Genomic DNA, 15,734 nt, shown 5'->3' with positions numbered 1-15,734 from the left:
AAATGCTATTGATGATATAAACATTCAATGCGCAGATAAAACAAAAGATCTTTTTATTACAGCAGTAGAACCGTAACAGACAGAACAAAAGAATAACGTCATTATAGTTATTTAAGTCTATTGTATTTCAATCCTCCTATCAGGATTTTATCAACACAAAAAAATATGTCAATCTGTACATTTTTTCTACCCTGTGACATGTCCTTACTGTTTTTTTTAAATACAGAACAGATAGGAGTCCAATATTAATGTGTAAGTCCAATATTAATCGTGTAACACATTTATATCCGACAGCGTGTCGTGTTCTGAAAGAAGCTTGTATGACCACGGGACTTTGTGAAAAAGTATCCAATAAAAAAAATAATAAAAGATTAATATGTGACTTCTTATATCAGAAGTTCACACCTTTCCTTCGGCCATCACGCATTTTTTAGATTTCCAGAAAAGAACAATATTTGTCATCTGTCGATGATTTCTTTGCTCATTTTACGGATTCTATCTTGAAGGCTACTGGTTATCGATTTCACTATAGCGAAAGCTTGCGGAGCGTCAGTGATAATATGATTTTAATATTGTTTAATCCCTTGTATATTGTCCGTTTTTTTTAAAGAAAAAATACATTTAGTTGACAATCATACTTGATTTGCTTCATTGTATGTTCATTGTTTCAGTAAGGTCATCTTTACAAATAAGTGAAATGGCCAGCTTTTCAAATAAATGTAATAGAGTAAATAAATTCATCTACATAACCAAAACAAAAGCGGTTATACATTTATTTGACTACATGTATGTTTAACTTATATATAATATAGAAAAGATTCGAGGCTACTGTGGTATGGCAAATATCAATTCAAAAATAAGAAAATATTATTTAGTTTCGTAAATATCCAAAATTCACACAAATGGCCTTTTTTACACAAGTTATAGTTGTAGTAATTAAAAAAAATAATGAAATAAAATAAATATATCATTTTAACATTAATAGATGTTCATGAAGTTGTTACATTATTATATTTTTTTTAAATATTTTTTTTTTATTTTGACACTTCGAAATTTGTGAAGTTAGCAGCCTAGCAGCCTGGCAGCCTAGCAGCCTGAAGTTGGCAGTCTGGCAGCCAGGCAGCCTGAAGTTGGCAGCCTAGCAGCCTAAAGAAAACTAAGAATAGTACAAACATGAAAACCGGCGGAAAAACATTATTATATTTTTTTTAAATAATGTTTTTTTTATTTTGACACTTCGAAATTTGTGAAGTTAGCAGCCTAGCAGCCTGGCAGCCTAGCAGCATAGCAGCCTTAAGAAAACTAAGGATAATACAAACATGTAAACCGTCGGAAATGAGTCGGTAGCACATACTTAGACCATTCCACGTCTTATCTCAGTAGCGCGTACTTTATTGTTTTTAAATATTGAACTTTGTTTTTTTTTTATTTTGACACTTTGAAATTTGTGAATTTAGCAGCCTAGCATTCTAATAGCCTGGCAGCCTAAAGAAAACTAAGGATAATACAAACATGAAAACCGTCGGAAATGACTCGGAAGCACATATTTAGTCCATTTCCGCGTCTTATTTCAGTATCGCGATTTTTATCTTTTTAAATATTGAACTTTTTTTTTTTTTGGACACTTCGAAATTTGTGAAGTTACCAGCCTAGAAGCCTAGCAGTCTAGCAGCCTGGCAGCCAAGCAGCCTAACAGCCTAAAGAAAACTAAGAATAGTACAAACATGAAAACCGTCGGAAATACATTAGTAGCACTTCCTTAGATCATTCCAGGCCTTTTTCAATAACGTGATCTTTATTTTTTAAGATGTTGAACTTTATCGTAACATATATTTTTCATTCTGACAATTCGAAATTTTTGAAGTAAGCATCCTAGCAGGATAGTACAAACATGAAAACCATCGGAAATGAATCGTTAGCAAATACTTAGACCATTCCGCGTCTTTTTTCAGTAGCGCGTACTTTATTGTTTTAAAATATTGAACTTTGTTTTATAGCTCCCCTGAGCTTGCTCAGGGTGAGCTTTTAGGATCGATGATTGTTCGTCGTCCGTCTGTCCGTCGTCCGTTCACATTTAGTTGTTAACACTCTAGCAGTCGCATTTTTGCCTCAATCATCATCAAACTTGGTCAGGATTCTTATCTAGTTGATAGCTCGGATGAGTTCGATCATGGGTCATCTCAGTTGAAAAACTAGATCACAAGAGCTAAAAATTTAAAAACCTTGTTAACACTCTAGAGGTCACATTTTTGCCTCAATCATCATCAAACTTGGTCAGGATGCTTATCTCGTTGATAGCTCGGATGAGTTCGAATATGGGTCATCTCGGATGAAAAAGTAGGTCACCGGAGCTAAAAATAGAAAAAACCTTGTTAACACTCTAGCGGTCACATTTTTGCATCAATCATCATCAAACTTGGTCAGAATGCTTATCTAGTTGATAGCTCGGATGAGTTTGAACATGGGTCATCTCGGATGAAAAAGTAGGTCACCGGAGCTAAAAATAGAAAAACATTGTTAACACTCTAGCGGTCACATTTTTGCATCAATCATCATCAAACTTGGTCAAGATGTTTGTCCAGGTGATAGCTAGGAGGAATTTGAACATGGGACATCTCGGATGAAAAAATGTACGTCACCGGAGCTAAAAATATAAAAAAAAAACATGTTAACACTCTAGCGGTCACATTTTTGCATCAATCATCATCAAACTTTGTCAAGATGCTTGTCTAGGTGTTTGCTCGGATGAGTTCAAACATAGGTCATCTCGGATGAAAAAGTAGGTCACCAGACCTAAAAATAGAAAAACCTTGTTTACAGTCTAGCGGTCAAATTTTTGCATCAATCATCATCAAACGTGGTCAAGATGCTTGTCTAGGTGATAGCTCGGATGAGTTCGAACATGGGTCATCTCGGATGAAAAAGTAGGTCACAGGAGCTAAAAATAGAAAAACCTTGTTAACACTCTAGTGGTCACAATTTTGACTCAATTGTCGTCAAACTTGATCAGGAAACTTGTCTAGGTCATTGCTGGGAATAAATCGAACATGGGACATCTCGGATGAAAAACTAGGTCACAGGAGCTAAAAATAGAAAAATCTTGTTAACACTCTAGTGGCTACTGTTGTGATCCAAATATTCTGTTAATTGGTCGGAAAGTTTGTTTTGATGATTTCTAAGTCAAGATCGAACATGGGTCATCTTGGATGAAAAACTTGGTCACGACACCCAAATATGGAAAAACCTTGTTAACATTCTAGTGGTCACATTTTCGACTCAATTATCATCAAACTTGGTCAGGATGCTTGTCTAGGCAATTCCTTGGATGAGATCGAAATCGCATGTGAAACTAGGTCACCAGAGCTAAAAATAGAAAAATCTTGTTAACACTCTAGGTGCTACTGTTTTGATCCAAGTATCCTGGAAATTGGTCTGAAAGTTCGTTTTGATTTCTAGGTCAAGTTTGAATATGTGTCACCTGGGTAAAAAACTAGGTCGCACTACTTAAATATGGATAATCCTTGTTAACACTGTAGTGGTCACATTTTTGACTCACTGGTCATAAGATTTGGTCAGAATGCTTTTCTTGGTAATTGTTTGAATGAGTTTGATAAGTCAGGTGAGCGATCTAGGGCCATCATGGCCCTCTTGTTTTTATTTTGACACTCTGAAATTTGTGAATATAACAGCCTAGCAACCTAGCAGCCTAGCAGCCTAAAGAAAACTAAGGATAATACAAACATGTAAACCGTCGGAAATGAGTCGGTAGCACATACTTAGACCATTCCACGTCTTATTTCAGTAGCGCGTACTTTATTGTTTTTAAATATTGAACTTTGTTTTTTTTCTATTTTGACACTTTGAAAATTGTGAATTTAGCAGACTAGCAATCTAGCAGCCTGGCAGCCTAAAAAAACAAAGAAAACTAAGGATAACACAAACATGAAAACCGTCGGAAATGACTCGGAGGCACATATTTAGTCCATTTCCACGTCTTATCTCCGTATCGCGATCTTTATCTTTTTAAATATTGATTTTTTTTTCTATTTTGACACTTTGAAATTTGTGAATTTAGCAGCCTAGCAGCCTGGCAGCCTAAAAAAACCCAAAGAAAACTAAGGAAAATCAGACATGAAAACCGTCGGAAATGACTCGGAAGCACATATTTTAGTCCATTTCCACGTCTTATTTTAGTATCGCGATCTTTATCTTTTTAAATATTGAACTTTTTTTTGACACTTCAAATTTGTGAAGTTAGCAGCCTAGGAAGCCTAGCAGTCTAGCAGCCTGGCAGCCTAACAGCCTAACAGCCTAAAGAAAACTAAGAATAGTACAAACATGAAAACCGTTGGAAATATATTAGTAGCACTTCTTTAGATCATTCCACGCCTTTTTCAATATCGTGATCTTTATTTTTTAAGATGTTGAACTTTATCGTGACATATATTTTTCATTCTGACGCTTCGAAATTTGTGAAACTAGCATCCTAGCAGGATAGCACAAGCATGAAAACCGACGGAAATGAATCGTTAGCAAATACTTAGACCATTCCACGTCTTATTTCAGTATCGTGTACTTTATTGTGTTTAAAATAATTAACTTTTTTTTTATTTTGACACTTTGTGAAGTTAGCAGCCTAGCAGCCTGGCAGCCTGGCAGCCTAGCAGCCTAGCAGCTTAAAGAAAACTAAGAATAATACAAACAAAACATGTAAAACGTCGGAAATAAGTCGGTAGCACATACATAGACTATTCCACGTCTTTTTTTAGTATCGCGAACTTTATTTTTTTAAATATTGAACTTTGTTTGTTTGTTTTTTGTTTGTTTGTTTTTTTTTGTTTTTGTTTTTTGGACACTTTGAAATTTGTGAAGTTAGCAGCCTAGCAGCCTTGCAGGCTAGCAGCCTAAAGAAAACTAAGGATAATACAAACATGAAACCCGTCGGCGATACCGACTCCCTTTTGTTCGGAAAGTTGAGATTATCTAAATAATGGCCAAAAAAATCTTATGTTCAAACCCAAATTAATTTAAAAAAAATATTTTGCTCTGAAACAAAACTGCTGACAGGCAATTATACCTTTTCTTATCAGTGGTTTTGCTGCAAATGCAAATGTTGAAGTTCGGGGGATATATTACATCAGATAGGGCATTTAATATTGCGTTTAGCATGCGATTAGGGAAACTTACCAAATTTGAGGTCCAAAACTGTATCCGTATAACACTGACGCAAAAATGTTCGATGTCAGTTTCAAAGTAAAACTTTTTTTATCCAACATAATCGATTTAGTTAAAAATGACTATCTATAAAATATAGCCATTTTAACATTGTCTGTAAAGAATGAAAGTGAATTCTGTCCGATTGAAATAACAGCCCGTTAATTCCGTACGAATACAGTTTGCCTACACATCATGCTTTTATTTACAAAATGTGTTTACCTATCTATATGCTCTATAAGGTTTTAATTATCCCCCGCCGACGAAATCGGGAGGGGGAAATTGTTTTGGCCTTGTCCGTCCGTCCGTCCGAATTTCCTTTCCGCGCTAGTTCTCTGCAACTGCTAGCTGGAATTCAACTAAACTTTATGTCAAGAGGAGATGCGCAAATCGTCGGCTTGTTTTAGTCAGACTCTCCGACTCAGAGTAATGGCCCTTGATATGTTATGCATTATGTGTATAGAGCAAAAATCGTTTTAGCTCTACTTCTCTGCAACTACTGGTTGGAATTCAACGAAACTTTATGGGAACTTTCGATACCAAGAGAAAATGCACATATCGTCGCCTTGTTCCGGTAAGACACTTCAACTCAGAGATATGGCCCTTGATAAGTTATGCATCAGCGTATAGAGCAAAAATTGTTTCTTTGCTACTTCTCTGCAACTACTGGCAGGAATTCAATTAAACTTTATGGGAGCCATGAATACCATGAGGAGATGTGCATAATTTGTTGCCTTGTTAATGCCAGACCCTTCATTACAGAGTTATGACCCTTGATTAGTTATGTACTACGCATATAGAGCAATATTGCTTTTTCTTTGCAACTGCTGTATTGATTTCAACAAAACTGTATGGGAACCATCAATACAAAAAGGCAATTTACATCGCAATGGCATGTCCAGATATAACTGTGTAACACAGAGTTATGGCTCTATTACACCATGATAAATATATATAAATAAAGCCTTTTGTCTTCAGTTGTTGTGTTAGTAATAACCAGTATTCGGCGGGGGATATAAATTCAACGAATTTGCTTTTTGTTGTATAAGGCAGAAAAATTACTCGTTTTTTCTTCAAAGTGCCTGCTTACATACTTGCAGAAGACAACAGTTCGCAAGGACAAATAAAAAGTTATTCTCCACTCCGCCTCGGACAAATTGCTGTTTATTCTAACAAGAAATACTTTCTAAGAAAAAACGTTACTATATCCATTACTTAATTTACTGCCAGAAGCCCTTGCTTCGGAGTGATGCGGGAGATGAGATAACAGCCTTTTTTCTTTTTTATTAAGGACAAATAATTTAAGTTATATTTTTCGATATGATTTTTGCCACAATTTTTATGTAGAAAAGGATGAGAAAAATGTGCAGCCTGACCGGGATTCGAACCCGGACCTTCGGAATACCGTACCGCGTTCATACCGACTGAGCTGTCCGGCCGCTTACACATCTTCTGTCCTAAACAGTGAACAGTTCTGAACCGTGACATACTCCCCTGCTTTACTTCGAATTTCACAGAGATACAGAGCAATGTTAATTAAACTCTGAGCTATATTCAGTCACGGCCATTACACCCATGATTTTTTTCACGTTAAGTTCGCGCGCATATTTCTTTACTTGAGGACCATATGCCGCTTTTCATGGAATGGCACTAATGTGTCACATTGAAAGTTTCATGATAAACGCCATTTGAAGACTTCCGTCAAAAGTTTTAACATTTTACCAGTTTATGTTAAATGTTGAATTCTGCTTAAGCGATGCTGGGGGCGTCGTATTTATTTTCTTAGTTAGACAATTTTGTAGCATTTTAGTTAGTTTTCAGAACAAAATTCAACAATAAGTTGGTTTTATTTATAACATTTTTCAAATAAAATGGCGCCGTCAATGTGTCGGATTAAAAATACTGAGGGAGGAAATAAGAACGACGAGTGCATTTATATTGTTATAAAATATATCACACTTCCTGTCTTCTTTGTTTATATAAGATAAATCTCCGATAGTTAAAGAATTATTCATAACACCTAGTATTTGACTGTTAGTTCATGTTCATGTCTTCTAAATAAGTTTACCAATTACAATTATGTTATATAAGATCCAATTTAGTCCATATTTCCAAGAATGTATTGATTAGAATACAGGCTTGTTACCTACGGTTATTTATGCTTTAGATCATGTTAGCATGGGAATTATTATTTTGAATGTATGTATTACTTGGCTTTTGGGTAGCATTCATTATAATCAACCTTTAACCAAGATCTGGCTTCGGAGTGTTGTAGGAGATATCAACCTTTTTTCTTGTTTTCAAAGGCAAACAATTTGTGTTATATTTTTCGGCATGATTTTTGGCACAATTTTTATGTACTGCAAGTTTTCTAGAGCATTTACTTCCTATAGATTATGTGATTTAAAATGTTGTAATAATCTTGCTATGATAACTATTATATATGGAACGCCATAGCTTTCACATACTGTTACATTTCGTTTTATTTACCCTAGAAAGCGTTTTATAATGTATAATAGTAGTGTTGACTTGCCAAAGTTTTATATATATAATCTTTATTAAAGTCGCATTCATAACAAAACAACATATACAACATTTCAATCACAAATTGTAAAATATAAAATCATAAAATTGCCTGTATGGTCATTCTGTTGACTAAAATTATAATGAAAAGGGAGACAATCATATAGTATATTCCAATCTGTTCTAAAGAGTTACCTTTCATTTCTATGCTTATTTACAAAATACATGTATCAAAATTAAATTGAGAAACTGCGGCTAACATCAGGCGGATGGATTTCCAGTACCCATAGCGATTTTGGAAAAGAACATCCTAGTTGTTTTGTAGAAATAATTTTATATGAAAACATTTCTCAAACATTTGATATAAAGTGATTATTGGTATTAAAATAAACTTTAGTGTAATGGTATATCGATAATCACAGTAATTTATGAGGTCGTGTACGCTCAAGTGCAAATCTATTTGGAAAAATTTCCAAAGTTTCTGTTGATCATAAGTCTCATATTTTAACTATTTGTTGATCAATTCTTTTACTAACACTCCTGTTTATTGCTCGATAAACTTAACTTGCAATACATGAGTGATGTCGATTTTTTGATAACTTTTTTGATAACCTTTTAAAGCATTATTTTTCTTAATCTTATATTTCCCCATAAAGCCTACCAAGTGAAAGAAAGGACGTCACGAAAGCTATGACTGAATCACTGCTGAAATGAATGCTGATATAAAGCAAAGACTTCAGAGGTCAGTAGAAATGTCGCCAGAATCGATCAAGGCACTAGGAAAAGATATTGATGAGTTTTTTGAAGGAGTGAAAAGGTTTGAAGAAAAGCAGCTTAAAATGCGGAGATAGCTAATAAACGTGAACTAGAAATTACATTTTGATACGCTACTCTGTATTTCAATGAGCTATTTAGCTTTTACATGTTTTAGCCGATGTGTACTTATAGCCCGATTTAACACATTTATAAATGTTATTTAATGTACCAATTCAATTAATATAATTTTACGTTCTTATCGGTAATTTTATTCTGTGTAAGTGTTAACAGTCAGTCGTGATTTAATTGCTACTTTATATTTATCTTGCAAATAACTAGCACAATTGCATATCGAAATTGGAGATATTCTTCGTGATGTTTGTCAGCATTTACAAATGCTCAAAAGTTATTATCTTGAGTGTATCTAAAACACTTTAAAATTATTTGTTTCGTTAACAAAAATTAAAATAATGCCCGGTTACACAGAGCGTGCGAGTGCGATGCGATCGAGTTGCTATAGTAAAAAGCACCAATCGCAGCAAAGTTGCAAAGGTCGCCGAAAGGATTCAATGGAAGCGCCGACAAGTTGCATGACGAAATCAGTCACCGCCAGTCTTTTGAACATGCTCAAAAACCTGGTTGCGATTATTTAGTCGCAATGAGCTCGCAACACGTTCGCAACTGCATCCCAGAATGGTTGCCGACTGTTCGGCTATCAAGTCGGTGATAGTGTTTAACGAGATATTCGCCGACTTTTCGCCGATTAGAGCATGCGCAGACCAATCCTTCTGCATTCAGTAACTCCGCCTCTGTTTATCGATTTTAACAGGTTCATTTTACCTCAGTTGCTTCAGCAGTTTAATTTGAAATGGTTCAGAAAGAAAAAAAACACCTCAAGATCCTGAAATCCAAGAAACAATGGGATTAACCACTGAAGAACGTCTTGAAGGACGTCCAAGTCATGACGAGCCTGATGATTTAGACAAAGATTTAGTCTGTTGAAGAAACCCAATGCACTAAACATCATGAAAATGTCAAAGATTTCTGATTTCTGCATTTTACAACATAAACTCGCCGATAAGAAACGGATCACCGATCATTCGCTGACAAGTCGCAGAACATTTATAACAAATCGCTGACCGATCGCCGTCTCTGCGCCGAATTATTGCTGACGAATCGCCGAACAATCACAGACTAGTTTCAGAACGTATTGCCGACCGCTCGGCGACCATATTCGTATTTCATATATGGGCATCAATTTGTTTCAATTGAAACGTCAGTCACCGACAAATCAGTCGCAATGAAGTCGCATCGCATCCGCATCTCTTAGTAACCGTAGCTGCGGGGTCCATGAGTGTGTCGTCTTATGTCCGTCAGTCCATTTGCCAAGTTTGATGAATGCATAAAAGCTTTCAAACTTACAATTTGTACACGGTAAAACGAGTCTTTCATAGCTTAGTTGCTTTTTACAAGCATTTGTTTTTTATTATAGTTTGAATGTGCCTGACTATCCAGCATTTGAGCAGAAATAATTGTTGCTTACGAACCAGCATAAATATCTGCGTCGTAATTCTTTTACAATCGCCTAACGCAAATTACAAAGGTTCGATACTAGATTGTTGAAGCAGATTTTATAACATTGTATAAGGTGGAAGTACATGCACAGATCACATATCAACTTGGCCTTAGTTTAAAAAAGTCATCCGCTCGGGAGGCAACAATGTAAAGAGATAAGACTTATACTAATTCTTTTGTAGAAAACAAAAACATAGTCAACTTCCTTATCAATTGTTAAAACATTTATAATGGCATATTTCTGCCAACAGCTAACCATATAATTATAGCGTTAACTATTTGACACTTAGCATTTTTTAGTATTTTTGGAAGTTAGATACTTATTCGCTATATATCTACTTAACATAAAAAATATCTAGTTAATCTGATTAATATCTGTAATTTATCGTATTAACACGAACATAACTAGTTAGTTAGATAGTTAACGCGATAATTATATGGTAACTGTTGGCAGAAATATGCCACCATAGGAATTTTTAAAAGTGTAATATTTTTGTTGAGCTAATTCAGCACACCATCAGACTTACTGTCAAAGACTCATGGTATTCTTTATTTTTTTTGACATGAAAATATTGTAAATTTAGGTAATGTGGCTACAGACAAGACAATTTTTTAATTAGATATTTTTTTATTGACTTCAGTGTTTTATTGCTTGACGTGATTACATGTATTTGGTTAATTTTATCATTGTTTTAACTCGCTACAATTCTTTAATTGTTAATTTAAAAAACATGATGACTCTATTTGTTTAGATATTGGTTAACTAAACTGGAATTCTTTAAGTGTTAGACACGACAATAATGTTAATTTAGATATTGATTGTTTTATTAATTGTTTGACGTGACAATATTGTTAATTTAACAATGGTTGATGTGTAGACAAATAAATGACTATAAATAAATTATGTAAGCTCGACTGTGAAACAACTTGTTAAGCAGACGGAATTAATCGAATATTCATTTGAATTACAAAGATTTCATTTACCATGCTTTTCGGTGGTTTATAGAAATAAAGCAGTGAAATAAAAAAAACTATTGATATTTTCACTTGATTGAAACACGACATTATCAATTAATATTTTCACTGGTTTTGAATTAAAGCCCAGTATAATTTCATTGTAATTTCCTGCGTGCACAAGACTGGAAAACCAAGCTTACGTACGTGACGTTCTTTAATGACGTCACGTTATTATTTTGGGCGCGCTTTATTTAAAAATTGTTAGCATTCAGGTTTATTAAACCGGGTTTTTTAAAACCGTTTCTTTGGGCATATAAGGGAAAAAGAAAAATTTTTTCAGTTTAGTGTTGTAAGATTGGGATATATTTAAACATTTGAACCACCCAAAGTTTGTTTTTATATTTCACGGTGGCGCAGCTCGGTGAAATAATTCCCTTTTTAAACTGAACCCAAACAAATATCCTCTATAACTCTTTGAATAAGTGTGATTGGTATCATTTTTTATTCACCTTTGTGAATATAATGTTACCAGCAGAAATAGCCATATTCACTCTAAAATAAATTATAATGATTTTGCAGCTTAACAACAATCCGCCAGGTACAAGCAAATAATTACACGATCTGTACATTCTTTTAAGACAGACAGTGCGATTGAAGGACATTGCAAAAATTCATTCTATTCTGTGTTTTTATATCAAGAATATTTCATTACTGGTAAAAATAGTTTTTGTAAAGGGATTGACATCGGTATTATCATTTCTGTAAATTTGGCTAAAAAATTTGCTGTCAATTTCTTATTTTGCTTAGAGATTTTAACACAATTCAATGCATCACCCGGCATGCGGCTACGCTAACATTTTTTTTCACTTTTACTTATTTACTTATTTCCTGACTATGGTTTGTTTTTGCTTTCAAAAAATTGACGTCTTATTTCAAACCCATCTCAAACCGTAACTTTATATCTCTAAACTGATGATCATAAGCTATTGTTTAGCCGCAGGGTCAAACCACTCTTACTGCATTACCAGATGTCTAACTATGTATTCCAATACATAAAAAATAAAAACAAACGAAACGATTGTTACTAAACTAACGTTTGCAGTTGTAAAATTGGGGTGGACATAAAGTTATGTTGTGAAAAATGTTTAAAAAAAGTTTGATTAAATATTTTTTGTTATAAATTTTATTATCTTTAACACTTCCAATACCATATGGTAAATGTTTATAAGTTTTCAGAACGAATTTAACGTCAGACGGGAAGTCATAATTTGAATGTTGCCAGCTTTGAGAGCGCATTCTTTTGTTTGTATGTTTCCTTTACTTTAATATATTGACTTTTCCTTTAATTTTCCGTGCAATGGTCAAAACATATGTAGAATTGAAACGAACGGCAATTGAAATTTGTCGTATTGGTCATATCAAAACTCAAAATATTGTATTGACTAGTTTCAAGCTCATACATGTTCGATGTACCCAACGCAAGCAGAACCTTGACATTCCAAACACAAATGTATAAAATGAATTGGAAATGAAAGGTCTTGGAATTCCGTCAAAATTTATGTTAATAATAGTTCGTACAATGTACCACACCTTACAGATGCCACGAAAGAATCATAAATGGAGACTGTTGATAAGCTTGATAAATATGATATTGATTTGATATTGATAAATGTAATATTTCATATCTTTATTGAGCAGATAATAAATTGTTCTAGAATAAACTGTTATTATCTATCACATAAATGTTCATTACCGAAATCACGGAGAACTCTATGAACTCTTGCAATGTTTGTACCAAATTGAATGTAATCATTACTTAATGGAAAAAATGTTCATTGAATACACATTAAATCTAATCAACTCGGTCATATCTGCACATGTGGTGAGGAACTACTGAACAACAAGACTAATGGTTTTCGTGTCGCAGAGTATTGGCGACATATAGGAATTACTTCTTCATCGTCGGTTTGTCCGTCTGTCTGTCTGCCCGTCTGTCCGGACTTCTTCTCAGACACGAATGGTGCAATTTCATCTAATTTCTACAAGAGTGATCAGTACCAGTCTTGTTGTTTATATTGTCAGCATTTTTTGCAGTTCAATGATTCTTGTCAGAGTTCTTGTCCTTTAATGTTTTTTATAAATTTTTACGTTTGTCAGGATCACTCACTTTTACAACTTATGCAATTTCAATGAATTTTTACAGTAGCTCAAGTATTTGTGCTTGTTACACGGGTTTTTTCTGTTGAATTATTTTAGGCTAAGATATGGCCCTTAAATGCTTTGTGTATGTTACCAGCTACACAAAAGCGTTCCTAGACTACTCCTCAGAAAATACTGGGACAATTTCATCCAAACTCAGCTCCATGTCCAGTTGTGCAACTCATCGGTATCTTCTGATTTATTGATTTCCGTTATTGCACTTTTTTGTTTTAAAAATTTTGACGGACTACTATTCTTATACGCTAACGCAATTCCAGTGAAACGTTACAGGGTTGATCTGTAGCTCAAATACTTGCCAAATTACTAGGAAATTTTTGGTTAAATGATTCCGGGCTGAGTTATGGCTCTTGAATAAAAAGGTGGTTAATATAGTTTGTCCCGACTAACTCCTCTTATACCGCTTACGCAAATCAATGGAACGTTACATGCGTGATTTGTAGCTTAAGTTCTTATGCATATTACACATGTTTTCCGCTTATATGATTTTTGCCTTTGAATAAAAAGGTGTTTTTGTTTGTTGCCAAATACACAGAGACTTGTCTGTACTACTCCTTGGTCCAATTTCATCCAAATTTTACGTAAAAAATAAATGCCAACTCTAATTTCACCATTTTCGTGTTTAAATGTTGAATTTATGCTTACGGCGGGACGTGGGGCGTTAACTTGCTCCCATGAACAGGCTCAATCAAACCGAGCCTGCAATAGTTTCAATACTGTTGAGCTTTTCTTTAAGGATTCTGTTTTTTTCTCCATTATAGTTGTGCATTTCATCGGCATATTCCGGTTCAAAGACTTTGATAGCGTTATGGCCTTTTAATGATTATTATCTTTAAATTCGTTCGGACTACTCCCTCGAGACCAAGCGCACCATTACATGGGTTTCCGGTTGAATGATTTTGCTGGGCTATGACTCTAAAAAAAGAAAAAAATAACACGCGTTTTGGCTTGTTAATAATTTTAATGTCTCCTGCTACACAGTAGAGCTCTGGAACATGTAATTTGCTATCACAAGGCGACACGTGTGATCATTTATCGCTCGTGTCTAAAATATGTGATCCCTTTTGAAGAAATGGATATGTTATGCTTATTATGATATGTTGATTGTAATCTTGTAAAGTTTATAAGTATGACAGAATTTCGATGATTTGGTTGTTTGATTTTCAAATGGCCTAAAAAGAATCAGAACATTAGTTGAACAATAGTTTATCATTATTAGTTCAGTTTGCAATTATTGAATGCATGTAGTTGTGAAAATGTTTGATTATAACATTTCTATGGTTAGTAAATGATACAGTAGTTATTGCAAAGAAATAACATAAGCAATACTAAAGATAATGTCATGGTATTTCATTTTCAAAGTCATATGACGTTTTTCGGTCGTTTTATTTCTGTCATTTAATGCCAACATGTAGTAAACATTCTCCGTTGTATGGGATTTGTCGCTAGAAAGCTGGCGAACGTGGATAAAGAATTTATGCACACAGCCCGACTTGTAACACAAAATTGATTTTCACTTCAGTAAACTAAGAACATATGACAACTGACATCCGTTTAGACCCATACATATACACATTGATATCATGAATAAAACTAGTTAATATACATTGTAGTAATTACGCATAAAAACCATTCCTAGTGAAAGCAAATGATTTGATGATTACATGTATTCTAAATGTATAAGATGTATGATATTAGCAATAAGCCATTCTCATTAAAAACTATCAAACAAATAGTCCAATCATTCTAGCTCAAAATAGAGCCAAACCTCAAACAAATTGCAACAGAAAATATTTTGAGTGTTTTGAAACCCCATACCTATATTGTATAACATATCAAAAGTCTAGAAAAATCTAAATTGGAGAATGTTTTCAAAAATTGAGATCAAATATATGGGTATCATTGTATTTATTTTTTTTTAATTTGAACTCAATGTAATACACACATACAACTTTCCAATCAGTTTTAATATATAATATGCATAAAAATATAGCTTAATCTATCCCTATAGTAACATAAAGTAATCAAAAAGTTGTTTTTGTTTAAAGAAACTACTTTTACCTTTCTAAAATTTATTAATTAACTTAAGTGGGTGGGGTAATATTATATTTTTACATTGCTGTAGATCAATTTATTGAAAGCTCTATCTTATATGATATTAAACAGAAAATACATAATGGTTTACGTACATTTTGAAATCAAGTTTCAACGTTTTATTAAATTTAATTTACATTCCATCAATATTTAATGCATATATTGAAATATTTATATTAACATTGTACAGCTAGTGGGTGGGGTAATTTTATACAAAAAAAGAAACATTAAGGAAATCTATATTGTCTATGATAATAATATTGAGTTTTATATTAACTTGAATACTTTCAAGCACATCTGTTGTATTTTTTTCTGTTCTGAGTCATTATATAACATCATGACATTGTGTCAAAAGAGGTGACATTGACCTTTTGGAAGGTCAATTTCAAATATTTGAT

This window comes from Ruditapes philippinarum, unplaced genomic scaffold (genome assembly GCF_026571515.1).
Source record: "Ruditapes philippinarum isolate M1 unplaced genomic scaffold, ASM2657151v2 ctg4250_1_1_1_1, whole genome shotgun sequence".
Taxonomy (NCBI): Eukaryota; Metazoa; Mollusca; class Bivalvia; order Venerida; family Veneridae; genus Ruditapes; species Ruditapes philippinarum.
This window is presented reverse-complemented; position numbering follows the sequence as displayed.